The 26,200-nt window shown below is 37.5% G+C and overlaps 1 protein-coding gene and 1 pseudogene across 1 annotated transcript in view; one reads left to right on the top strand and one right to left on the bottom strand.

The window, feature by feature from the left end:
* LOC129776237 (SPEG neighbor protein-like) overlaps positions 1–26,200 on the bottom strand; it is an 83,230-nt gene that overhangs the window by 46,763 nt on the left and 10,267 nt on the right. The gene's annotated exons all lie outside the window — the stretch shown is intronic.
* LOC129780956 (U4 spliceosomal RNA) lies at positions 10,450–10,580 on the top strand (annotated as a pseudogene).

The raw sequence follows: 26,200 nt of genomic DNA, 5'->3' as shown, positions 1-26,200 counted from the left end.
TACGCAACGCTAAGCTGTAAATATTCGTGGTTTTCTTAAATATACAAACTTTTTTTTTTTCTGCGCGTTCCCATTAAAAACCCGTCTAGCGCAAAGATCACGAAGCTCTCGGTAACTATAAGACCTACGCAATGTTGGATAGAGAATGAAATGTAGGAAATTATTTAAGTTTTCATTACAAAATATTAAACAAATTCTTTTGAAAAAAATGTGTTTTTTTTTAATTCTGAAAAAATAATATTTAAAACTCAAAAACTATACGAGTCGGAGTGTCAAATACCGCGGCTGCATTCTTGCTGGTTCCAGTAAATCTCGCTGGCAGTACACGAGTGTCCGATATCGCTGACCACGCTGTTCCGCTGTTAGACTCCCTGGGTGGTGTTGGAGTGGTTCCGATAGCGGTTGGGTCCGCTAGGGTGGTTCCGTGTTTAACTTATATAATCACAATTCCACTTTCAACGTTAATTTTCGAATCCAATACATATTCGATTCACAAAAAAGCTATTTTTCTATTAATGTTTGACATTCATACATTAATGAAAAAAATGGTTCTCTTGAGATTGGATTATGTATAGGATATGAAAATAATTGTTGAAAAATATGGTCGACTATATATCACCGAGTCCGACCTGTAATATCAATAAAATTCTGTTCAAGATAAGAAATGTAGGAAATTGTTTGAATTTCTAAAAAAATTGTAAAAAATAAACAAAATTTATTTTAAAAATAGAAATTCATTTTTCTCCAAACGTATTTCTTTGAAACTCTTTAAAAAAATATGTTAATAACCCTTACAGATTACAATAAGTCACTCATACATCGGAATATGGGTACTTTAACAGGGAAAGAGTTTTTCCAACAACAACTTTTTCATGTTTTCTGTTTGAAAATTGTTAAATTATCAAAAATTATAAAACACGAAAAAAATTTTGTTACAAAAACTTTTTCCCTGTATAAGTGCCCATCTTCCGATGTATGGGTGACTTGCTGCAAATTGTATAGGCTATTAACATAATTTTTTGATAATTTTAAAGAAATAGGTTCTCGAGAAAAATTAATTTCAAAATAATTTTTTTTCAGTGTTTTTTTCTGTGTAATTATTTCTTTATTTTAATGAAAATGAAAATAATTTCCTACATTCCATCTCTCGACCAGAATTCTGTAGATATTATAGTTTTTGAGTTGCATTTTTTTTTGTAAAAAAACAACTGTCCCTTTCCAAAAAGTAGTCTAATTCTTTTTCGAAGATATCAAGTATGCAAAGTTGCTTAGAAGATGTCTTTACACCCACAACGTTTCACTGCAATCTGAGATGTTGCTGACAATTCGTCAGATATTTGTTTTCGAATACGAGCTTCGTTATTGTCTCAAAACTACCTTGCGTCTCCATATGATCTTTATTTTTAGCTTTAATTTGATGACATAGAGCAATTCCACACCGAATCAGCCGACCGCTAACCCTACCTTCTCCGTTTATTTTTGAAACTTGGTTCTCATGATAGAAAATACCTAAAATCACAAATTTCATTATCATATGAATTCAAATTACGACTACGGCATATTAAAAATCATTGATCTTGTTGTTGGAAATCAGTGAACTATTTATGGGAAACACCGCTTCAAATACATTGTTGTCACTCAAAAATTGAATTTAATGCAGCGCGGACTCGATTATACACAGTTTTTGAATTCTTTTCACTGTATGTAATCGAATCCTGTATATAATCGAGTCAAAAAAAAATATTTTATTCGTTTTTTTTAATGTGTTTTTTTTTTGTTTTTTGAATATAAAAGAGGAATTTGAGTTTTGATTTATCCCCTTAAAGTCAGAAAATACCTTTCTCACAAGAAAAAAATAAATTCATCAAAATTCTCTCAGGAAGTGATAGACGATCAAATTTGATGAAAAAATCCTTCTACGCATGTGTTCGAATTTCAACAATGACAGAGTTATTGAACTTTTTTTGTTTCGGACTTTGTTGCCTCAAACTGGCTCTACATAACAAAGTACGCTACCGAATACAATTCTGTTACTTTCATTTGAAAGATAAGGAAATTTATTATAGGATTTAGTAGTGGAACATCTAATTTAGTGGATTTTAATAACATTTTGGAAGTGGAAAACTTAAAAGTTAATAATTGTTAATGTGTTAAAACCTTTCTAATTCAACAAAGTTCGATGTATAGTGACACCGTGTCGGACTCACCTATATTGAGGTATGAGTTTTTGAAAGTTTATGAAATTCCAATACTTTGTGGAGTCATCTAACATGAAACAAGTGACAAGTAATAAGTAATATGAAAAATAAAATCTACTTGCGATTTAACATGAAAAACTATATATGTTGTTCATCCTAGGGCTAACTAAGATTTTCATGTTGTATCGCATGTAGATTCTATTTTTATGTTACTTCTCTTAGATGGTAACGAATTCAAAGAGTATTGACATTTCATAAATTTTCAAAAATTCATATCTCCATTTTACAAAAAAAAAATATCGAAGGGAGGGTGTTTTAAGATATAAAAGTTTTTAATATTCAATTCAAATTTTTGAGAAAGATTATTCAAACAACTCATATTTTAATCAGACATCTGGATTTTGAGTTACCATTTTTAAAAAGAAAATCCAATGATTTTGAATACGCTTTTTTTCAAAAATCAGTCGTAATTTAAATTGATCATATAATAATGAAAATTGTGGTTTTGGGTAGCATAAGTACCATAAGTTTGAAAAAAAATAGTAGAAGAGGTCAAGTCAAAATTTGCTGTTTTGGTGGATCTGGCGTGGAATTGCTCCATATTTTAATTGATTTTTTCTCTTTTGAAATAAAAAGGGGAATGGTTTAGATCACAAATTGAGATTATAATTTTCCCTCCAAATTGGATTAGCATAAATCAATTGGTGTTTAGTACACACAGAGTTCAGAATGCTTAATTGTTCCTAACCACATTTTGCAGTCCAGTTTTAAGATTTTTTGAGTCAAGCGATATCGGTGGAGTGCAATTTCAAGTAACAATGGGAAATAAACCATTTTCACATTTTTAACACTCTCCAAAAATTTTAGAGGAACAGAATTTTAACTTACCTCTGTTCTGTCGTAACTCTACTGAATCTTTTATTCGAAGCAATAAAAAAGGTTTATGACGAACCTTGGCGGTATATAAATCCGAATAATTATAATTTGACAAACAAAGTGAAAGAAAATGATTTAGTCAGCTGATGATTGCTTTAGGTGGAATGATCATCCAAAGTAATTCATATTTTGTTTTGATGGAACATGACGCAGTAGCAATACCATTCTTATTTATTTTAATGATAATATTTCGTAAACCTTATCGTGTTAGCTGGTTAGGCAGAAAAGATCAACCAAGAGCATGAAAGTATAATGATTAAGTACAATGTTCAGTTCCCACGTAATCAATTCCCTCCAACCCCCCAATCAACAACATTTATCGTAAAGCTAAATTTCAGCTCTGGCTAAATTTTGCACGAATTGCCTGTAATCTAACATTCACATATACACACGAGGAAAAAAACCTGAAAAACCACTCCAGCTAACAGCATGCAATTTGGGAAATGAAAATTCACTTCCAAAATCGAAACGTTGTGAGAATCTCGCGAACAGTACCAAGGAAAGCAACAGCAAAATTCCGATTCCGCATAGCTTTCTATTTTCTCGCAAATTCGAATATAACGCCTAAATAAATAACGATGCTGCTGGTTCAAATTTCACGCCGAATTGCACCTCTGCTTCTCGCTTGCCGGAAAGCAAAGAAGCACTTATGTTGTTTTTTCATGCTGAAAAATTGGAGGGTCGTTATCACGCAACAAACATTAAACACGATGCCAGACGATAGGGCCAAGGTTAGCAGCGTGAAGGCAACAGCATTTCCGAGCCAACCTTTCCCAGCCTAGTAAAGCTAACAAAAACGGGCTCTGAAGCAGGGTGGAAACGAGCTATCGACATTGGTTTCTTTTCCATGCGGGTGTTGTAAAAGATTTTTATTGGCAAAGTGCCAGAGAATAAATAAAAAATAAATGTAGAAATTGCAAGAAAAAAATGCAAATTACTGGTGGGTGTGAAGTGAAAATGTTTTGAAATTCCTCGGGGAGAAATTTTAGCTGTAGCGATTTTCTTTAGACTTTCTTGGAAAAATATTAAAAGTGACTTGAATAAAATTATTTGCTCGCCTCAGGTCTTTAACAGTTTCCAATATCCTATTTTTTAGGCCTAGTTCTATAATTTGTATTATAAGCCAACTAGCCCACAGTGTCTTATTTAAGCCGTATTTGTGCAGACTAAGACTTCTGAGGTTGTTAAATTTAATAGGCAGAAAAAATGAGGCGAAAAAGACTAACAGTTAATGAGACTAACGTCAGGCGGGATGGCAATTCCCGTTTTTCGTGCCCAATCACTATCTGAAGCGGGTCGGAAAAATTAAATTGGAGCGGAGGATAAACTACCAATGGGATGGAGAGAGATCGCCTAAGTGTGTGCTAAAATCAAGAATGTGCTTCAGTTTCCACAGTCTGCATCTAATTGGGTGCTAGGGCGAGTTTCATGCTGTTTTTACTACATTTTTTCACAGCTAAAAACTGAAATGAACAAAAAAGGGGAGAATTAAATATTCTATACTAACGATGGATTATTTCCGGCAATTTTCGGACAACCTCAATTTTGGATGTTCTTCTTTGGCCCACATTTTCCACCATAATTTGCCAAATGTAATAGCGAACAGCTTTTTCTGTGCTCGAATTCCCCTGACGGGTGTGTGAATGAATTTCCCAAAGCACATCTCGTTGTCATCGATCTGTGCTGGTGGTGGGGACTTTTCTGTCCCGTTTCGTTTATTTCCCAAACCGCAGGCCATTAAATACCCAAAGGATTACGCAAGAGTATGGGATGTGAAAATCGTTTCTAAAATTGAATATTCATCCTATCCCAAAACCCTTTTGTTGGGCTGTTTGTTTATATGGTATCCTTTCGCCGACTGTTGGTTCCGGTTTGTTTTGTATTTTCACAGGTTTGTCTATTGCTTATTTTCTATTTACGATAAACTTCCTATTCGTTATCCGTAGAGGACGACCCTACTAACAAAAGTGAGATTGGCGCTATATATATATATATATATATATATATATATATATATATATATATATATATATATATATATATATATATATATATATATATATAAATGGATTTCTGTGTGTCTGTCTGTCTGTCTGATTCTTATGGACTCGGAAACTACTGAACCGATCATCATGAAAATTTGTATGTAGGAGTTTTCATGATAGTTTCAGACCCCTCCCCTCTCTCTAAGAGGCTGTCATACAAATGAAACACAAATTTCTACATTACTCAAGAATTATTCAAGCAAACGAAACGAAATTTGGCATGTGGAGGTTTTAGGGTGCAATCAATGTTTCTATGGTGGTTAGACACACCACCCCTTCTCTAAGAGGGGCTGCCATATAAATGAAATACAAATTCCTGCATTACTCGAGAATTAATCAAGCAAACGAAACAAAATTTGGACTGTGAAGGTTTTAGGATGCAATAAATATTTTTACGGTGGTTAGATACTCCTCCCCCCTCTCTTAGTGGGGGCTGCCAAACAAATGAAACACAAATTTCTGCATAACTCGAAAACTGGTCTAGAAAATGGAGTCAAATTTGGCATGTGAAGATTTTAGGGGACACGAAACGTTTCTATTGTGAATAGACACTCCTCTCCCCTCTCTAAGGGGAGAAGAGGGAAGGGGTCCGTCTTCATTCTATCATGTTTTCTATATCAAACATTTATTCCATGTAACGGAGAAACATGTTATTGCAAGTGGTTGAAAAATCTTGAACGAGAATTGTGTCTGAAAATAATCTGATATTATAATGATGGTAGAAGTACTAGAAATTTAATAGTAAAAGGTAAATTCAACGGGGTCGATTAGAGGATCAATCAATGAACAGTTCTGCGATTGGACTCATGAACTTGCGCTTAGTAAGAAAACGTGAATGTTTGAAGGTATTGATAACAAAAAACAAATTTTGGGCGAGACGATTTTTGCCGGGTCAGCTTGTTAAAAATATAAAAACCTGAAACGTATTTCATTTGGTACTGATATACACACAGGTTTTTTTTACGCTGGGGGTACGTACCTCGTAAAAAAACCGCGTAAAAAACCGCGTTAATTGGAAAATCCGCGTAAAAAAAACGCGTTAATTGGAAAATCCGCGTAAAAAAAACCTCATAAAAAAACCACGCAAAAAAAAAACGCGTAAAAAAACCTGGGTGTATCGCAATTAATCCCTTTATATCGCACTCGATGCAAACATTGTGATTCCGTTATCCACAGTCAACTTAATTGAAAACCGTTCATCAACAGCTCGGGTTTGAACTAATCAACATTGGGCACGAAAATCATAATGGCCTCGCGAATATTTCCTCGTGTTAAATATTGAATTAATTTTCGCGATTATATCTCACCCTGTCAGAGAAATAATATTCGAAATCGTTTATGTAAAACGTTCCCAAGGCAGCACGTGCGCACCATTTATTCGAGGATTTTGGTTATCTCTCGACTCGTAAAAATATTAAATATCCTCAAGCTGTGTCTACACGCCAAACTGGGGCACGGAGAGGAAAAAAGCAAACTGATGGTTTGTTTTTTTTTTTCATTTTCTCCTCTTATGTGGGTCACCCATCGTTTCCTGAGCAACGATTACCGAGGAAATATAACAGCAAAAATGGAGAGAAAAAGTAATTTAGACTTTTCCACTTCTTGTCATTGCGTAATGGACTCGATTTTAATATTTTCGTGCGTTTGTACAGAATAATCTGGCGAGAATCAAATAATGATTATTGAATTGTTATATGAATGAGAACAGCCCTCAATTGCGATGTAATTCTTGAGATTCGTTTAGAAAATTTTCTCACAGTTTATAAAATACATCACACTGCTTCGTGATTTGCTCAAATTCATATACAGAACTCCGATTATCTGCTGAATTGAATGACAAGGTCAGTGTGCGTTTTTCCACACAATCTCGATCTCTGGGAATAGATAATAGCTGACATGAATATTTTCTTGAATCTGCTTTGCTCGGCTTTACGTTAACACTCGCATTGTGTGCGCTGAATTTTTATTCATTCCGCATAGCTGACGTTTCTTTATGTAGGGCAACGCGACAAGGACATTCACAAAGTCAACGCTTTTTTTTGCTCTGCGGCTCGTGTGAATACAGATTGTCCAATGCATCGAAGTACGAGTGTCTCTGGATGGAGTCAGTGGAGGAATGTCAACTATAGCTGAACAGTTAATCAAAATCATGCACACCGCTTCCATTGACCCTCCTATACTCGCGCATACGGTCTGACAGACCGCGAATCAATGAGGTGGCTGAGTCAAATTAAAACTGAATGAAATTAAAGAAAAAATATTTCCTGGAGTTTTTTCATTCAATTATATCTTTTTCTTCAAATAAATACCAATAGCGCCTAAAAATACACATTAAAAATATTACAGAGAAACGCACAGTCTGTGAGTAGAGTGTTATGATTTGTGTTTAGCATGTATAGCAGAGTTAAGACTGCAATATCAATTAGAATGAAAGCATTTACCATAAAGCAGTTCCACACCAAATCACAATTTTTATAATCAGATGACCAATTACGACTGATTTTTTATGATGGCGTAACCAGAATCAATGATCTTTTTGGCAAAAAACAAATCAGATATCGAAATCCAGATGTCTAATTGAAATATAATGGAGAGAAATGTTATTGAGAAAGAATTGAATTCAATATTAAAAATATTTATGACTCAAAATATGACCACGATATTTCTTAAATATTTTTATTTAACAAGTTTTGACGCTTGTGGTGTCATTTCGGACTCACCAAAATAAAGATATGAATTATACCGCTCTCCAGCTCATTTTTATATATTGAAAATTATGTTTGTAAAATACAAAATTTATACTGTTATTGAAAATTACGACCAAGGTTCCGAAATCGTATAGAAATTTCACAAACATTGTTTTAATTATATAAAATGGGTTATATCTCCGGTTATTCTTAGGATAAAAATTTTCATCACATGTAGATTCCATGTTTTATATTACATTTCTTGACGAAAATTTCTGAACGTGTATTTTAACTATTATTTTTCCTAAATAGTTCATTGATTTCTCAACCATTTTGCCCTCAATCATATTTGAATAAGACATCTGGGTTTTGAATTATGATCGTTCAAAAAAAGATCAATGATTTTGAACACACTCTATAAAAAATCCGTCTTTATTAAAATTGGTTGTATGATTATGACATTTTTGACTGTGGGTGGCTTTTATCATATGTACCATATCATATCATTATATAGCAAACTAATGAAATACATTGGGTTGATAATATATTTTGTCAAATATATACCGGGAATTCGTAATTTTGAATTTTTCGCTGAACTTTTTTTTTTCAAGTTGGTACTACTGTCAGTGGTATAAATTTCAACCTTGAGCGCGATCTGTCATTTAGTTTATTTACAGCAACTAAAGAACAACTTTCGGTGTGAATAGACATCGTTGCAAGAATAATTCAGGGCTCAACGTGTTCACAAAAATGTTTCTGAATAACGTTTGATATTCGCAAATATACTACGATGGTTGCTCAAAAAATAAGTTTCAGTGCCTCAGAAATCGCGGAAAAATAGAGTTAGAACAAAAAACAAGCTGATATTTCGTAATTCGGAGCGCGAAGTGCGTTGCGTCCAACTTTTTGAAGTACGATGTAATTGCGTCACGAATTTCTTCAGTGTTATCGAATCGTTGAGCGCCGAACGCCTGTTTCATCACCGTACTATTGTGAAGTTTTGGACCGATTAAGAACCGCGATTAAGAACAAAAGGCCAGGTTTGTTGACGAAAGGAGTGTTCCTCATCCACGATAACGCGCGGTCCCATTCTGCTCGCGTAACTCAAGAGCAATTGAAAAAATTCAAATGGACTGTGTTCGAACATCCTCCTTACTCCCCAGACCTCGCCCCTAGCGACTATCATTTATTCCCGGTGATGAAACAGGCCTTCGACTGTCAACGATTCAATAACACTAAAGAAATTCGTGACGCAGTTACATCGTACTTCAAAAAGTTGGACGCTACGCACTTCGCGCTCAGAATAGAAAAACTCGTGCCACGCTATGAAAAATGCCTCGAACGTTACGGCGATTATGTAGAAAAATAGAAAATAAAACGTAGATTACGAAAATCACCTTATTTTTTTGTCCTAACTTTATTTTTCCGCGATTTCTGAGGCACTGACACATATATTTTAAAAGACCCTCATAATACAAATAATGAACTTAAAGCTAAAGTTTTTATTATTTTTATTTTAGTCTCATCAATGCCCTAAATTAGCTGTTATTTGCCGTTTAACTTAAAACGTTTATTTTACTTATTTTATCTTCTAATTTTCAATACATTATCTATATCATTAGTATATTTCTCTACAATTAAACCATTCAACAATTTTTTTGCGAACGTCTTTCATTTCTTCACTTGGGTGTAAGTTCAAAGTTCCGAAAACGAAAGCGTTACGCCGGAGAACGAGATTTTGAGCGTTAATAGCTCCTAAACAACTGAAGGCAATGGTATGATAAACACTTCATTCGAAAGATAAAATGACCACGCGTTATATGCTTGTAACTTTTTGATCCAAAAACTTGTTTCAATGGCCTTAAAATTGCTTTCAAAACAGGCTATTGAAACCACACCAATCGGTATATAAGCGAGCGCCGCTCGGAAATCCACTCAGTTACGATTGCGCAACGATTGAGGTTCGATTGCTGGAATGGATGGATGTTTCCCTAACACAGACTTCGAAACTAGGGAGCCTGGGGAAATCGACATTGCAATATAGATACAAGCTGCGGGTACTTTTGTACTCGCTTTCGTTTCTGGAAACCGGAATGTTTCCCTAGCACAGACTTCATCATGAAGCCTGGGGAAATCGGCATTGTAAAATAGATGCAAACGTCGGGTACTTTTGTGCTCGTTTGCATTTTTGCAAACCGGAATGTGTTTTCCCAATACAGATTCCGAAACCAAGAAGTTGGGAAAATCCGCATTTCAAATACATTCAAGTCGGCAATACTTTTATACATGGGTGTATAATTTTTACATTTTTACACTCCGGAATTCGTTTTGCTAACACGGTCTACAAAAGCGGATACAAATGCAATGCTTTGGCTCGATTATTCTAGACTGCATCGGATGATATCTTCTCAATGAACTTCTACACATACCCCTAAAGGCAAAATGTTGATAACTATTTGTTGCGATAACTACTATCATAATGCATGTAATGACTTGAATTGGGATTTGTTTGCAATTGAATTCCTAAATAGTTTCATTCATTCACTAGTTTAATCAATAATTTAATCAATGCACACAAAAGACAGCTCTGCGCAGCGGCGATATCGTACCCAATGAGGAACATCCGAGGTGGGATTATTGCTAATTGAAGAAATACGATTGATTACTAAGTCAACGGCAGTCCTACGTCAACCTTTCGATTATACCATAGGTATAACCCATCCATAGTTTTTTAATTATTTTTAATGTTTTTATGACGTATTATATGTATTCTATTAGTCAAATTAATTCATTTGATATTCATATTAATGAGGTTTTGAAAAAAAGGTATATATATTAACATTTTGTGGTGGCGGCCATTTTGGATTTGATTTTTTCATAAATAGCTGTGTTCTTCTTGTCAAGCCCTTTCATTTGATACCCATATTGATAGGGTTTCTAAAAAATTGACTTGTGAAATATGAATTAATTTTACTTACATTATTAATACAGTATTTTTGGATAATTACTACCTTATGTAAAAAGTTTTGAAAAAATCGAAGAGGATCAAATCAAAATCAAAATCGATTGTTTTTTTTGACAAATTTGTTGATTACCAATAAGTGGGTCATTTCAAGCATGGAGAAAATCACGCTGAGACACATAAACTAATTGCCCAGTGGTGCTACTCAATTTCCGAAAGCGACAATAAAATGTACACAATGTTCGAAGATGATTCTTACGAACACTTTTACACAAACACAAACTTTTAGCTTGGGTACATTAAATTGTATTCCATCCCGCAGTCCCTCACACTCCACGTCCCCAAGCGACCCAGAACGAAATTCCTGGAAAGCAAAATATGCTAATGTCCAAACCTACAACCAAAGTTCGAAGCCACCCAACATTAGTTGGAATGATGAATATTCCGTTTCCGGGTATTTAGCGGCAGTTTTCGAACCATACCTGACCTGGCGCCAAAGTTGCTCCAATCGGGAGGAAAATAAAAATGATTAAAATTCCTCCCGGGTTCGGGAATCCTCTGCGTCCTGCGTCCTGCGGCCAGCTGCCATACGTGCTTGGGGCTGCCATTGGCCAAAAGTATACCCATGTTGGGCACGATCCGATGTTTGCAGTTGAAATGTGTTTGTTATTTTTACCATTCCACTCCTCATACTTCCCGGGAAGTCCCATCAGCGCAAGAAAATCACCTTGATTATGGGAGAAAGCGCAGAACACTATCCACTGTAGCGAAGTGCTCACCCTCTTGGTGTATGCGGATTTTTGTTTATGTAGAATGTAGAATTCATAATTCGAAAAGTAAATTTCATTCGTTACATTTCCGTCGTTTTTTTTTATAACAAGCCACGTGACATAAAATTCAGCGGAAGACAAACTATTTGGCAGTATGACTAGCTACATTACATGAATTTGTGAATAAATCACAAGGATTTTTGGGAAGCAGTGAGCGGAAAGTTAGCATAAAACAACTATCGAGTTGCTATCGAGTTGCGAAGTGCTGGAATGAGATCGGATTGAATTTTCAATAATCATAAATTTTCCTTTGTGTGATGTAAGTTTTTAAAGCTAAATTCAATCATCAAAACCCATAAGCAATAACACTTATCTAGCCAGAACAACAGCCCGAGCTACCCCAACAAATATTCGTTACTCTGAAAAGAACTACCTGTTCTCGCTATATATTATTGTTAATCTTCATTATAGACGTACCCGCAAACAGTAGCACTGAAGGATGTTTTTCCGGAAATCTGGCCGGAACTCATCCTTCTCCCCTTACATTGTGTGCTGCCCACTGTTTGCGGCTGTTGTTAAACAGAGTATACATAGGTGTATGCCGACGGAACATTGGAATAAATTTCATCTGCGGTGAAACAGCACTCTGTAGAACGTGATTTTCTTACATTTTCTTCAGAAATCCGCTCGTGCGTGTATTCCAAGCGCAAAGATACGATATAACATGTTGGTTTCCATCGACAATGCACGATTGAGGTTATATTGAAATCGTACGTATGTTGAGGGTAAGCGCCACGTGCGTTCGACACTGAACATTAGATGTTATGTGTATTGGGAGGCTCCCCAGCATATCAGCTTTATTATGCTTCATAATAAAAGTTCATTATTCTGTGAATATCATTCAGCCAATGTGCTGTCTCAATCTTCCATGGAAGAAATCATATAATGTTCGAGTTATTTATGCGAGTCATTTGATACGAATGGCTTTGGGGGAACCATCATAATAGTTATTTTATTAATGCATATTTTACCCACAATGGAACTCATCTTCGTGAATGATTGGTGAAGACTGAAATCCTTGTACTATCATTTCATCTCTTCGTTTTATTCAATCCTTCAAATATGTTATTGTTTGTTACATATCCTTATCTCAACATCGTAGCGATGCAGCATTGAAAGCCTAGCTCAAATTCATCTATATAGATTCTTATTCATGTAAATAGACTCTATACACTATCCGGGTCAATAACATAAAGTTTGCAACCTTTAACCGAATCTTCAGGCAATTGCCTTTTAGATAAATCCGTATCCGGTGATGCAATCAATTTCTCGATACACTCGGTGGAAAACATACCATTCTGTATATCCGATAACCTCTTTTCGGACTTTGGATGCATGTTTCCCTTCATTATCATCAAGATTGATGAACTTCTATAACCACGGCAAGTCATTATATCCTACCGCAATCTTTCTCGAAACGGAACCCTCCCGAAAATCTTGCCAATTCCTGACTAAGCACCCTCAGTATAATCCTTTTTCGCAAATATTCCAATACATGTTCCAGCTGGGAGCAAACATTCCAGTATGCCGTTAAAAAAGACAACTCACATTCTGGAATGCTTCCGCAAACACCTCCCTTCCCGGTGGAGGGAGGATTCAGGGTTTTCCCTGGATCAGCATGCCTCCGGACTGACCTGACCCGAACGATAAATTGAATTTTTCCCTACTTTACCCTGATACGCTGCTTAGAAGGGTGAAATGTGTTTTGATCCCCACTTCCCCTTCGTCCCCATATTCGTATCGTACAGACTGGGTTGGTGATAATTATTTAGATGTGTACAGGTTTGTAAACATTCTAACCAACAAGGGCGGGTATTTAATGGGGCGCGTGGAAGTGTTTATCGGGACATACCTTGCTAACGGTCTGGACCACAGGAATTACATCCGTTCGTGGTAGCATGCACGAGGCAAAGTAATTCACTGGAAAGTAAAGCGCTGACCTTTTTGAACACAATCTGAACGAGGTCGCAGTGTGGTCGGTTGAGTTAAATTGAATGAGGGCTATAATGAGTTAACTTTTGGGTTTGAATACTTAATGAGTGTGGAATATACTTTACAAAAAAGCGGATAATAAGATATCTTGACCAGAAACAATACGATAGCAATATCTATGCAAAAATATGCAGGTATAGTAAGGCACCGTATCGCTAAATCGCTCTTCCGTCCATTGTTTGTCATTCTTGCCAACCTAAAGTTCAACGACAATCTAACAGTAGAACGTAGTCAATTGATTCAGTGTAGCAAACAAGACTCCCCCGCTATAACAACATTCGAAAATCTATTTACTTCAGACAGTAACGATGAAAAACGATACTTGTTGGAAATAAATTCTCATTGCTTATTCGCACCGCCATTTTACCGGCGGAGGGGTCGAGTCGTAGGGCAAAGGCAGAACGGCGAGAACAAAAAAGTTTCCTACGCCACCGGAATAAATTTTTTACTGTTAGTGTTGTGCACAAATTACGTAACGCGATAAAGGGGGGAGGGGGTCGAGGATGCGTTACTTTCTGTGTATTAGAGATAGGAAATTGCGTTACTTAGGGGGGGGGGAGGTTGTCCAAAATCCTGATTTTTAGCGTTACGTAATTTGTGCACGACGCCTTACTACAAATCATCGTAGCAACGTGAGACGTATGATGGGAGGGTAAGATTTGACTGTTTGTTTTGAGCTATTAAATTTTTTTGCTGGAATCCACTGTGGTATTGCGGAAAGGTAGAAAAGTTGTTCGTAAAATATATTTCATGTCACGTGCAGTATTATTAGCTTGCGCAAAATGAATTGTGCATGGTGATACAGAAACAGAACAGTCATAGTTATGCAATTCATACCGACGGTTGAATTGAGATGTGAATTATTCATGATCAAAGATGTAGAGGTAATTTCTGAATGAAAAAAAAAATCTCTGTACAGAAAGGTCTTACACGAACATTATTCATACCATTCAAGGCTCTACTGGAACGTTCTTCATAGAGCAAGTTCACGCCAAATTAGTCGAACACAGCAAATTTTGACGCGACTCTGATTGATTTCATGATTGGTACATATGATGGAAGCTACCCGAAATCACAACATTCATTTCATTGTCAAATGGCCAATTTAAATCACGACTAATTCTTTAAGATGGCGAATCCAAGTCACTGATCTTTCTTTCAAAAAATCGTAACTCAAAATCCAGGTGTCCGATAAAAATATGATCTGTCACAGAGTTGTTGGAAAATTAAAGAACTATAGCTTTTTGAAATCACTTTTAAAAATTTTTTACTAAAAACTTAATTTAAAATTCAAAACATTCATATCTCAAAGTATTTATCCCCACTTTTTTTCCATCGGAAAACCCTTCTAATTAAACAGAGTTTGACATACAGTGGTACAGAGGATAACTAACCAAAATGAAGATATACATTTTTGAAATTTCAATAGTTTGTGAAATCGCAAACATTTCAGAAAAGTAACATCAAAACCATTTTTATTTTGTGAAAATAATACTGGTAAAATTTTTATACGATCCCTAAACCTTTGTCGTAATGTTCAGCAGCAGTATGCATTTTCTAATATGAAACGAACATGATTTTAATTAGAGATGAAACGGATATCCATTAAATATCTGGTATCCGGCCTATCCGGCCAATATTTACTATCCGGCCGGATACCGAATAGTGACCTACTATCCTGCCGGATACCGGATATTAGAAAAAAAACAATATTTCACCATTAACGCAAGATAAATCATATTTTTTTTTTCAAAATTAAATTAATATGAACTCATAACATTGATTCATTAACATTATTACTTCCAACACAATTTTTCGACCGACGGTTTACGCTTTGCTTTGTACACCAGTCGTTATTTGTAACACTACTGTAAGGAGCTGAAAGATAAACGCTAGAAAACCTCGCCAAGGAACGTAATTGCGATCCATCCAAAATGTTTTCGCATAACAGTCGATTTTTGTCCTATCATTTCCTATCACTATCATTTTCATTTGCCACTTCGTTGAAACTATCCCAAAAGATATCATGAGCAAAAGATGTCGTATCGGATTTGATTCAGTTTCGTCCCTTCTGCTTCGTTTGATTTGATTTGTGTCGAAGTAAGTGTATCCTTTCTCAGATTATCATCCCTGAAGACAGCATCAAGTTTTTAAATTTTGAATTGAAATAATTGAATGATGCTCTTTGCTTAATTGAATTCGTAGTACTTACTCTAACTCGACTATTATTAAAATTATTTCAATGTATCCACGAACATTTCATAGAAAATCCTTGACAGAAAAAAAAATGTGTTCAATATTCCTTGCAGGAAACTTGATACTCTACTAAGGGGGGACCCCTGTCTGGAAGGTCGAAAGATAATGAAATAGTGATTTTTTTTCGGATGTTATGGATGGAATGAAGTGTTCGGGTATCTTGGGTACTGTTTAAAGTATATTTGAAGATGTATTTTATATTTTTTGAGTGCAATAATAATGATTATTACGCTATTGACAGCTGGATGCGTAGATGCTGTCTGAGAATCGGTGCCTTGCTGGTGGTATCGATTCTGAAGCAACGGGGTGTCGCAGAACGAATTCCAATGCATATTTTAAAACCTTTGGAAAATACCTAGAGCGTTACATAGGAGTTTTTGAAAATTGGCGGCTATTTAAATTTCAAAAGTACCCTCATACTATCGTTATTCATGCTTCGAAAGTACTTGTTTTAATAACTGCAAATTTCTTAAAAGACTATGAATGTGTTTTGACGTAGGATTTTGTTTTCGTTAGACGTTTCATGACTTTTTTTTATCTCATTCGTTTATTTTAGGCTTATTAGCATTTAGCTGTAACAGAGCAAAATTTTAATCTTGTACGTGTCACATGTTTATCAAATATTTAAATAGAACATTACACGGTTGCCACTTTTCGGCGTAAAAGTATTCCCTTCTATACCATTGTACATTTACACAGCATACATAGAATATAGAGTTATTAATAGAACAGCACTGCCGTAATCTCGCGAAGTGACGCAAGCGCCAGAGGGAATAATTTTCAGTATGAGACTTTTCGCAAAATTGCATGCATAATCAGCATACGCGTACATTACGAAAATCTGATGTGTACAAATCGTGTACAATTGATGGATAAACATTGCCATTGGCTTGATTTTTGAGAAAATGCAGTTTTATCTAAGTTATGTTACCAACGCCAGTATGTTGTGGAAACAGCAAATTTTAATCGCTATTTACACAACCGATTGGCGTTAATCCATCAAAGAATGCGAGAATATGATTCCAATTATTTTCTCCAAAATGCCGCCGTTGAGCGGATCATAAGGAAGCATCAGGGAGAAGAGCTCCACACATTTTCCGACTTTGTAGCATGCGTCGAACAGGCTAACGTAGTTGAGAACCAGATGTAACCAAATTTACCATTCAATCAACATCCAACTTCAATCCACCCGAAAGAGAAATTGAGCAGGTGAGGTAAGTAAGCATCGTCAAGAAGCTTTGTCCCTTGATTCCTGAAGATAAAGGACACTATTGGAAAATCCACGTAATCAACAATTAAATTGATGAGTTTTAACTATTTAACTACAATCGTTATGTGCAATATGTGAGAACAACAATACGCTTCAATCTAGGATATTTATTTTCTTTCGATATAAGTTTGATTTTGTGATTTTAAAAATTTGACGAAATTCTTAAACAGAGCTTCTAAGTACATGATTTGTAGTTCTAAAACAAAATTGTTGCTATAAATTTAACACTGCACAGGGTTCGACTGTTTTTGATTAATGTATTTGGCATGATGAGATTTTCCGAAATGTGTTTTTTACAATAAATAAGGCATGCGACTCTCATTCGGCTAAAAGTCCGTTACGGAACATGTTGTTATTAGAAATTTGCTGTCCCTTCTCGTTCATTCTATGCCATCAGAACAAATAAAAAAATGACATCGCATCACAATCAAATTACGTCACATCATAAGGGAAATGGGGCTTGCGCCACATCACAGTGGAAATGGCGCTTACGCCATTCCGTTTTCAAGCTTTTACGGGGTTATTATTTCACATTTCTATAAAACTTTGCAGTCGTTTGAAAGGATTTGATATTCTTTATCGATCTATAACATAAAAAGTAAAATGTCAATTTTGGCACTTCCGTCACTTTGCGAAATCACGGTAGAGCAGCAATTTTCACAAATCGATTTGGACACTATTACAGTGGTGGAAAAATATATCAATCTTTTATGTAATAAATATATACTTCATAGGGTTTCATCTTGAAACATCAATATTTTGAATTACCTCCTTTTTTTCAAGACTTCAATCAATCGATTCTGCATTGAATCAACAAGAGTTCTTAGGACTCCTTCGTCAACTCTTGCCCATTCCTCCTCTATGGATTGTTTCATTCGTGACACATTTTGAAATTCACGTCCCTCACGTTATCGTTTCCGGACAGAATTCCCCAGAGGTTCTCAAAAGGATTGAGATATGGTGAAATAGCAGGTTACTTCAAAACAACTATATTGTGATCGGATAACAATTGCTTAGTGTGCTTGGATGCGTGGATTTGTGCATTGTCTTGCTGAAAAATAAAATTTTCACCAACAAGCTCTTCTGCAGCATCAATTAGAACTTCTTCCAGCATGTCTGTGTAATATAGGGTTGGAGAAAAAAAAATGTCGTATTTCTGATCGAAATTTGACGCTTTATTTAACATACTTAAAATTATCCAATTTAAGTCAAATATGCGCCGTTTTCTTCGCAAACTTGTTGCCATTTAGAAGGCAACTTCATTATCCCCTCCTTATAAAAACCCCCCTCGTTATTTGCAAAAAACTCAGACAGCCAGTTTTCGCAAGCCTCTTTTGAGGCCAACTTAGTATCACCGAGAGCGTTTTGCATGAACCGGAAGAGATGATAATCACTTGGAGCCAGGTCCGGACTATATGGTGGGTGCAATAGAACATCCCATCCGAGCTCCCGTAGCTTCTGGCGGGTCACCAAAGATGTGTGAGGCCGAGCGTTGTCCTGGTGGAAAACAACACCATTCCTATTGATCATTTCTGGCCGCTTCTGGTCAATCGCCTGCTTCAAACGGTCAAGCTGCTCACAGTAGAGAACCGAGTTGAGGGTCTGGCCATAGTTTAGCAGCTTATAATGGATGATTCCCTTCCAATCCCACCAAACAAACAGCAAAACCTTCCTGGCCGTCAATCCGGGCCGGCTCACAGTGCTTCGACCACGATTTTTTTTCGCTCTAGGTTGTCGTACGTGATCCACTTTTCATCACCAGTCACCATCTTCTTCAAAAATGGGTCGAGTTCGTTCCGTTTCAGCAGTGCATCGGAGGCGTTGATTCGGTCTAAAAAATTTTTTTGCGTCAACTCGTGTGGCACCCATGCATCCAGCTTTTTTTGGAATCCAATCATTAGAAAATGGTTCCAAACGGTTTTATGGTCTATACCCAGTTCCTGGACAATCGAGCGAGTGCTCACATGCCGGTCTACTTGGATGATTTCAACGATTTTATCGGTTTTCACGACGATTGGCCTACCAGTACGGGGTGTATCTTCGGAAGCCACTACACCAGAACGAAATCGATGAAACCATTTCTGTGCTGTGCGAATCGTTACAGTATCGGGTCCATAAACTACACGATTTTTTTCGGCCGCCTTCGTTGCAGTTTTACCTCGCAGGTAGTAAAAACGTAAAATATGGCGAATTTCTTGCTTGGTGAACTCTATCTTTGACGCGCTATAACTTGAGACTGAAACGGACAGTCACAACATTGTCAAAACGACACTTGTAGCACAGATTGTCGTCTTTGAATAGCCGTATAGTATGATCCGATGCGACAAGTACAACACAAGATATGTTTAAGTGTTTTCATATATTGACAATATACGACATTTCTTTTTCCCTAACCCAATATTTACCCGTGTAATCATGTGTAATCATAGCAGCTGTTTTTTTTTTTATAAATTCGTTTATTTTTACAGGCTCAGTTGCATAAGTTTAAAGGAGCCGAAATCTTAAATATATTTTAAAAACTATACATATGAACAATTTTATTAAATCTACGGTTAGTAATGTGGGAAACCGATTACTCGCGGTGAACTCGAGATTAGAAGGGTAACATATTTTTCTCAGGAAAAGGATGGGGTATAAGGAAATTATTACAATGTTAATAATCACACACACTCAATTCTTAAATCTATTCGTACATCTATTGTGAATTCACATTTCATTCTCCTGTTTATAGCAAGCGGACCAATTACTCATAAAGGAAGAAATGGAGGGTATAAGGATATAAGGATAATCACACACGAACATCGATAGATTTAAGGAAAACATATATTTGGGACATGTAATCAAGGTCTAACCGAGCCAACACATCTCTCACCGGCACATTGGGCTGCCTTCCTCTAGCCCGAAGGGAGTTCTCTAAATTCGATCTGGCAAGAAGATACACCTCACACGACCAAACAACGTGTTCGATGTCGTGGTAACTTCGGCCACAAACGCAGATATTGCTGCCGGCCAGATTGAAACGAAAGAGTAGCGCGTCTAACGAACAGTGATTGGACATGAGTCGGGAGAAGGTGCGAATAAAGTCCCGACTCAAGTCCAGACTTTTGAACCATGGTTTGAGGCTAACCTTAGGGATAATCGAGTGGAACCACCGGCCCAATTCACCTTCGTTCCATTTGCGTTGCCAGTTAGCGATGGTATTTTTACGGACTAAAGAGTAAAATTCATTGAAGGCGATTTGACGCTGATAAATATCGCCTTCAATCGCACCTACCTTTGCTAATGAGTCAGCCCTCTCATTACCCGGAATTGAGCAATGAGAAGGGACCCACACAAAGGTAATGACATAACAGCGTCTGGATAAAGCACTCAAAATTTCTCGTATTCTCTCAAGGAAGTACGGCGAGTGCTTTTCCGGCCTCACTGAACGGATAGCTTCGACGGAGCTAAGACTATCCGTTACAATGTAATAGTGTTCAACAGGTCGTGAGGCGACGCTGTCCAGCGCCCAGTGTATCGCTGCCAATTCAGCAATATACACTGAGCAAGGAAACTGAAGACTGTGGGAGGTGCTGAAAATTTTGTTGAACACTCCAAATCCTGTGAACTCGTTTATAGTGGACCCATCAGTAAAGTACATATTATCACAATTGATACCCCCATACTTTGCATCGAAGATCGTTGGAGCGATCCTCGATCGTTGATAATCTGAATATTCATGGATATCTTGCTTCATGGACAGATCAAAATGTACAGAGGAATTGATGTAGTCAGGAAAACAAACACGGTTGGGAATATACGAAGAAGGATCAACCTGCATGGAGATGAATTCATGATATGGGCTCATGAATCCAGAGTGAGAATTTAGCTCGATCAGCTGCTCAAAATTTCCGATCACCAATTGGTTCATAACCTTACACCGGATGAGGAACCGAAGAGATAATAAATTGAAGCGATCTTTTAGTGGGAGTACGCCTGCCAAAACCTCGAGGCTCATGGTATGCGTTGAGGGCATACATCCCAACGCAATACGGAGACAAAGATACTGAATTCGCTCGAGTTTAATGAGGTGTGTTTTGGCAGCTGATTGAAAACAGAAACTGCCATACTCCATCACTGAGAGAATAGTTGTTCGATACAACATTATAAGATCTTCGGGATGGGCTCCCCACCAGGTGCCGGTAATTGTACGGAGAAAGTTTATTCTTTGTTGACATTTTTTACTCAGATACCTAATATGGGCCCCCCAAGTACATTTGGAGTCGAACCAGACCCCAAGATACTTGAATGACATAGCATGAGTGATCGGTTTACCCAAAAGTTGAAGCTTTGGTTTTGCTGGTCTATGCTTCCTAGAAAAAAACACCATCTCTGTTTTCTCCGTGGAGAATTCGATCCCTAGCCCAATGGCCCAGGTTGAAAAATTGTTCAAAGTATCTTGTAAGGGTTCTTGCAGGTCGGATTCGTTTGATCCTACGACAGACACCACTCCATCATCTGCAAGTTGTCTTAGGCTGCAATTTTGTGTAAGGCAATTGTCGACGTCGCTTACATAGAAGTTGTACAAAAGGGGGCTTAAACATGAGCCCTGGGGGAGGCCCATGTAAGAGACCCGACTTACTGCCGAATCTCCGTGAGAAAAGTTCAAATGCTTCTCACAAAGCAAGTTATATAACATATTATTCATTAGAGGCGGCAGACCCCGAGAGTGTAATTTGTCTGACAAAACCTCTATTGAAACAGAATCAAAGGCCCCCTTTATGTCCAAGAATACTGAAGCCATTTGTTTTTTTCCGGCGTAAGCCATTTGAATTTCTGAAGAAAGCAACGCAAGACAATCATTCGTCCCCTTGCCCCTGCGGAACCCATATTGTGTATCTGAGAGTAAGCCATTCGTTTCAACCCATCGATCGAGGCGAAACAAGATCATTTTCTCCAACAATTTCCGTATACAAGACAGCATTGCTATTGGGCGGTACGAATTGAAGTCGGACGCGGGTTTTCCGGGTTTTTGAATAGCTATAACTCGTACTTGTCTCCAATCATCTGGAACAATATTATGCTCCAGAAACCGATTGAATAAATTCAACAAGCGATGTTTCGCCACATCAGGGAGATTTTTCAGCAAGTTGAACTTAATTCTATCCGATCCCGGAGCAGAATTGTTACATGAAAGGAGAGCAAGAGAGAATTCTACCATCGAAAACTCGGAATCAAGATCGCACCTATCTTGTGGAATATCTCGAACAATTTTTTGCACAGGAGCGGAATCAGGACAAACCTTCCGTGCAAAATTAAAAATCCATCGATGTGAATATTCTTCGCTTTCATTTGTTGAAGAGCGATTTCTCATGTTTCGAGCCACTTTCCATATTTTTTTCATTGACGTTTCTCGTGACAAACCTCCCACGAAATTTCGCCAATAAGCACGTTTTTTCCCTTTGATCAAGTTTTTAAATTGATTTTCAAGGTCCAAATACGATTGAAAATTTTCAATGGTTCCACGTTTCCGAAAAGCTTTGAATGCGTTCGATTTATCCTGATAAAGCTTGGAACATTGGCTATCCCACCATGGATTGGGAGGCCTTCGACAAATAGTGGAGCCTGGGATGGGTTTCCTTTGAGCGCGAACCGCGCTGTCATAGATCAAACGAGAAAGGAAGTTATACTCCTCCAATGGAGGCAAACCATCTCTGGAATTGATGGCTAGAGCAATTGCGTCCGCATATTTTTTCCAGTCAATGTGTCTTGTGAGGTCATATGCCATGTTTATAGATTCAGAATAATTCGACCCAATGGTGATGGAAATTTTGATTGGCAAGTGATCACTACCGTTGGGGTCCTGGATTACATTCCACTTGCAATCTAACGATAGTGAATTCGAGCAAAGCGAGAGGTCAAGAGCACTTGGGTTAGCAGGAGGTTTAGGTACACGTGTTGTTTCCCCAGTGTTCAAAACGGTCATATTGAAGCTGTTACAAAGGTCATATATCAACGATGAACGATTGTCGTCGTACTGTTCCCCCCAGGCAGTTCCGTGAGAGTTGAAGTCTCCCAAGATCAATCGTGGCTCAGGAAGGAGTGAGCACATGTCAACAAGTTGCTTGCGGCTAACCGCAGCTCTCGGAGGCCAATGCAAGCTGACAATACAGAGGTCTTTTCCTCTGATGTTTGCATGACAAGCGACAGCTTCAATCCCTCCAATAGGTGGAAGGTCAATTCGAAAAAATGAGTGGCACTTATTGATCCCCAATAGCACCCCTCCGTATCTGTCATCACGGTCCAAGCGTATAATATTAAAATCGTGGAAAGAGAGATCATCTCGCGAAGAAAGCCAAGTTTCGGACAGAGCAAAAACATCACAATTGAACTTATGAATTAAAAATTTGAATGTATCCAATTTAGGGATAAGACTACGACAATTCCACTGTAAAACAGCGATATCTCCGACCTCTCTATTTGAATTAGACATCAAGAGAGATAATCATTGCAAGGAGGGGCCATGTTTGCATCAATTGTTGCAAAATTGTCTTTAATACTGGAAGCATTGATATGACAATGGTTCTGATGGAGTCGGAAACATTAAAGCATGTGAAGATTTGAGCCACAAGGTCAGTCAACTTTATAAATCCCGATTGGGAAGTTGAACTTGACGGTAAAATAGGGACAGTTGGGGTTTTTGATGTTCCTTCGAGTGCTGGGTCGTTCGAAGGTGAATTATTCCCACGGAAGCCAGGAGGAACCTGATTTTGCTTGTCCGCTGCACTCGATTTTTTAGGCACCGGAGGGGCTTGTCCTTGAACTTTGGGAGTGGTCACATTTTTGCGCCGGGGATTCCCTTGGAAGATGTACGGTGTGCCCTCGTTAGCTGTATCCGCTTCCATTTCGTCAACTGGCAGCGAAGCGAAGACATTGTTTGCGGTTAAAGGTTGTTGCTGTTGGGCCAATGGAGAAGCGCCCTTTAAAATTTCCGCAAAAGTGCGCTTCGAGCGTTCCTTTAAAGAGCGCTTCTGCTTCTCCCAGCGACTCTTGTAAGTTTTACAAGCCGAGAGCACGTGCGGAGTTCCTCCGCAATATGGACACTTTTGCTCAATCGCACTGCAGGATTTGTCCACATGTTGCTCTCCGCAAGTGGCACAGCGCTCCTTGTTGGCGCAGTAAGCTGCTGTGTGACCAACTGACTTGCATTTCAGGCAAGTCATGGGCTTTGGCACGAAGAGTCGCAGCGGTAGCCTCAATTTGTCCACCATAACGTAGTCAGGGAGGGCGGAGCCAGCAAAAGTGACTCTAAACGAGTCGGACGGCGTAAATTTCGATTCTTTCCCTTCCTGGGAGACTTTGCCGAGTTGTCGGCATTCTAAGATTTTAACCTTAATCAAAGGCAGCTTTTTAAATCTGCCATCTCCTTCCATAATTGATTTACACGTCAGACCCGTTTCGGTTATCACCCCCGAGATTTCTACGTCATGGGAAGGCACGTAGACACGATATTCCAGGGTAAACCTCTGGTCGACGACAATACCGTTTGCGTCTTTCCGATCAACTACGATAACACGCAGTTTGGTGGGTCTAACCTTCGAAATTTCTGTCACGGAGGAGTATCTTGCCAGATCTTTCATGATTTATGAGGTTTTTTAGAGGGGGGCTTGCAGCAGCTGTTTTGATTGCTAAAAATAATGAATTGCCATTTTGTACCAAATGTTTTCGAATAAATCCTTCTCTTATAATTTTATGATGTTGGGTTAAGCAAAGTTTTGGTTGCCCTTTCCACCAAACAGCAAACTTATTCTCCTGAAAAATCAGACCTGCAGTTATTGGGAGCTGCAGTTCGACCTTTATTTTATAAGAATTCATGTTCTGTCCTGTTGTTCTTCGAAGAATTTCTCTACGATCCCGTTTTGAGATGACAGTTTTTCGGCCGGAGCGACGATTTTGCCATAATTATCATCTAGTTTCACAAAAAATTAGCGATTTGCCTGTTGCATTTCGAGATAAGTAATTTTATCTACGATCACCTGTTTTCCACGAGACAGCTGCAAAAAATATACTACAGCAAACATTAACTTACTTTAAATAGCAACTGGTATGCATCAATTATCATATAACAATACCTTTCTTCCACATCTGGAGAGTACGGTGCTTGTTCAATCATATACGTTCCATTTTTGGCCGAAAATTCGGTTAATGTTTGATCGATGTGAGGGTACACTAACGTAGTGCAAAAACCAAGTGTTATTCTTCCACAAATCTGAGCATTGGCGACGAATTTTCTATTTCAAACGTCTCATAACGTCAATTCTCTTTATTGTCCGTTCGGCCTTCCAGAAGGTATTCTGAATGGACAGCAAAAATTCAATAGATATCGAAAATCGCCGAGGAATAAAGGTCTCGTGTTCCTAGTGACACTGTAAACAATCTAAATGACAGATCGCGTTCAAAGTTGATTGACACTGACATTAGTACCAACTCCAAAAATTCTGAAAAATATTCAGCGAAAAAAAAAATTAAATCACAAATTCCCGGTATATTTGACAGAACGTACATTCCATCTTCATGCGTTGATTTTTCACTAAGTTACCGCATTTAAAAAAATCAAATAAAAAATTTCGATTTTCACGCTCGATTACTCTATTTTTTGTCGAGTGTATTTGGCATCAAAATAACGGCAACGGTAACTATGAAATTGAAATATCGCTTTTCAACTAACATAAATCTAAAAGTTTTTGATTGGTCCTTTAGGAAAAAAATATTCCTACAGCAATATATACAAATAATATTGGATTTCCCCTATATTATCACAAATAATCAATATCCCTTCAACGTGTTCATCTCCTCCCTACGGATTATCACACCATGCCATCTGTCCACAAGTTGAATGCAGAGATTCTCTCAGTACCCAAGTGTCGAGAAAGTTTTCCCTTTAATTAAGTTTTTCCGTTTGCATCGTCACATTTCATGCCGTATCTATGGCAATACCTTGCATGCAATACATTCCCCCACTCTCGCACTGAACATCTTTTTCGA

The sequence above is a fragment of the Toxorhynchites rutilus genome, chromosome 3 (genome assembly GCF_029784135.1).
Source record: "Toxorhynchites rutilus septentrionalis strain SRP chromosome 3, ASM2978413v1, whole genome shotgun sequence".
Classification (NCBI taxonomy): domain Eukaryota; kingdom Metazoa; phylum Arthropoda; class Insecta; order Diptera; family Culicidae; genus Toxorhynchites; species Toxorhynchites rutilus.
This window is presented reverse-complemented; position numbering and strand designations above follow the sequence as displayed.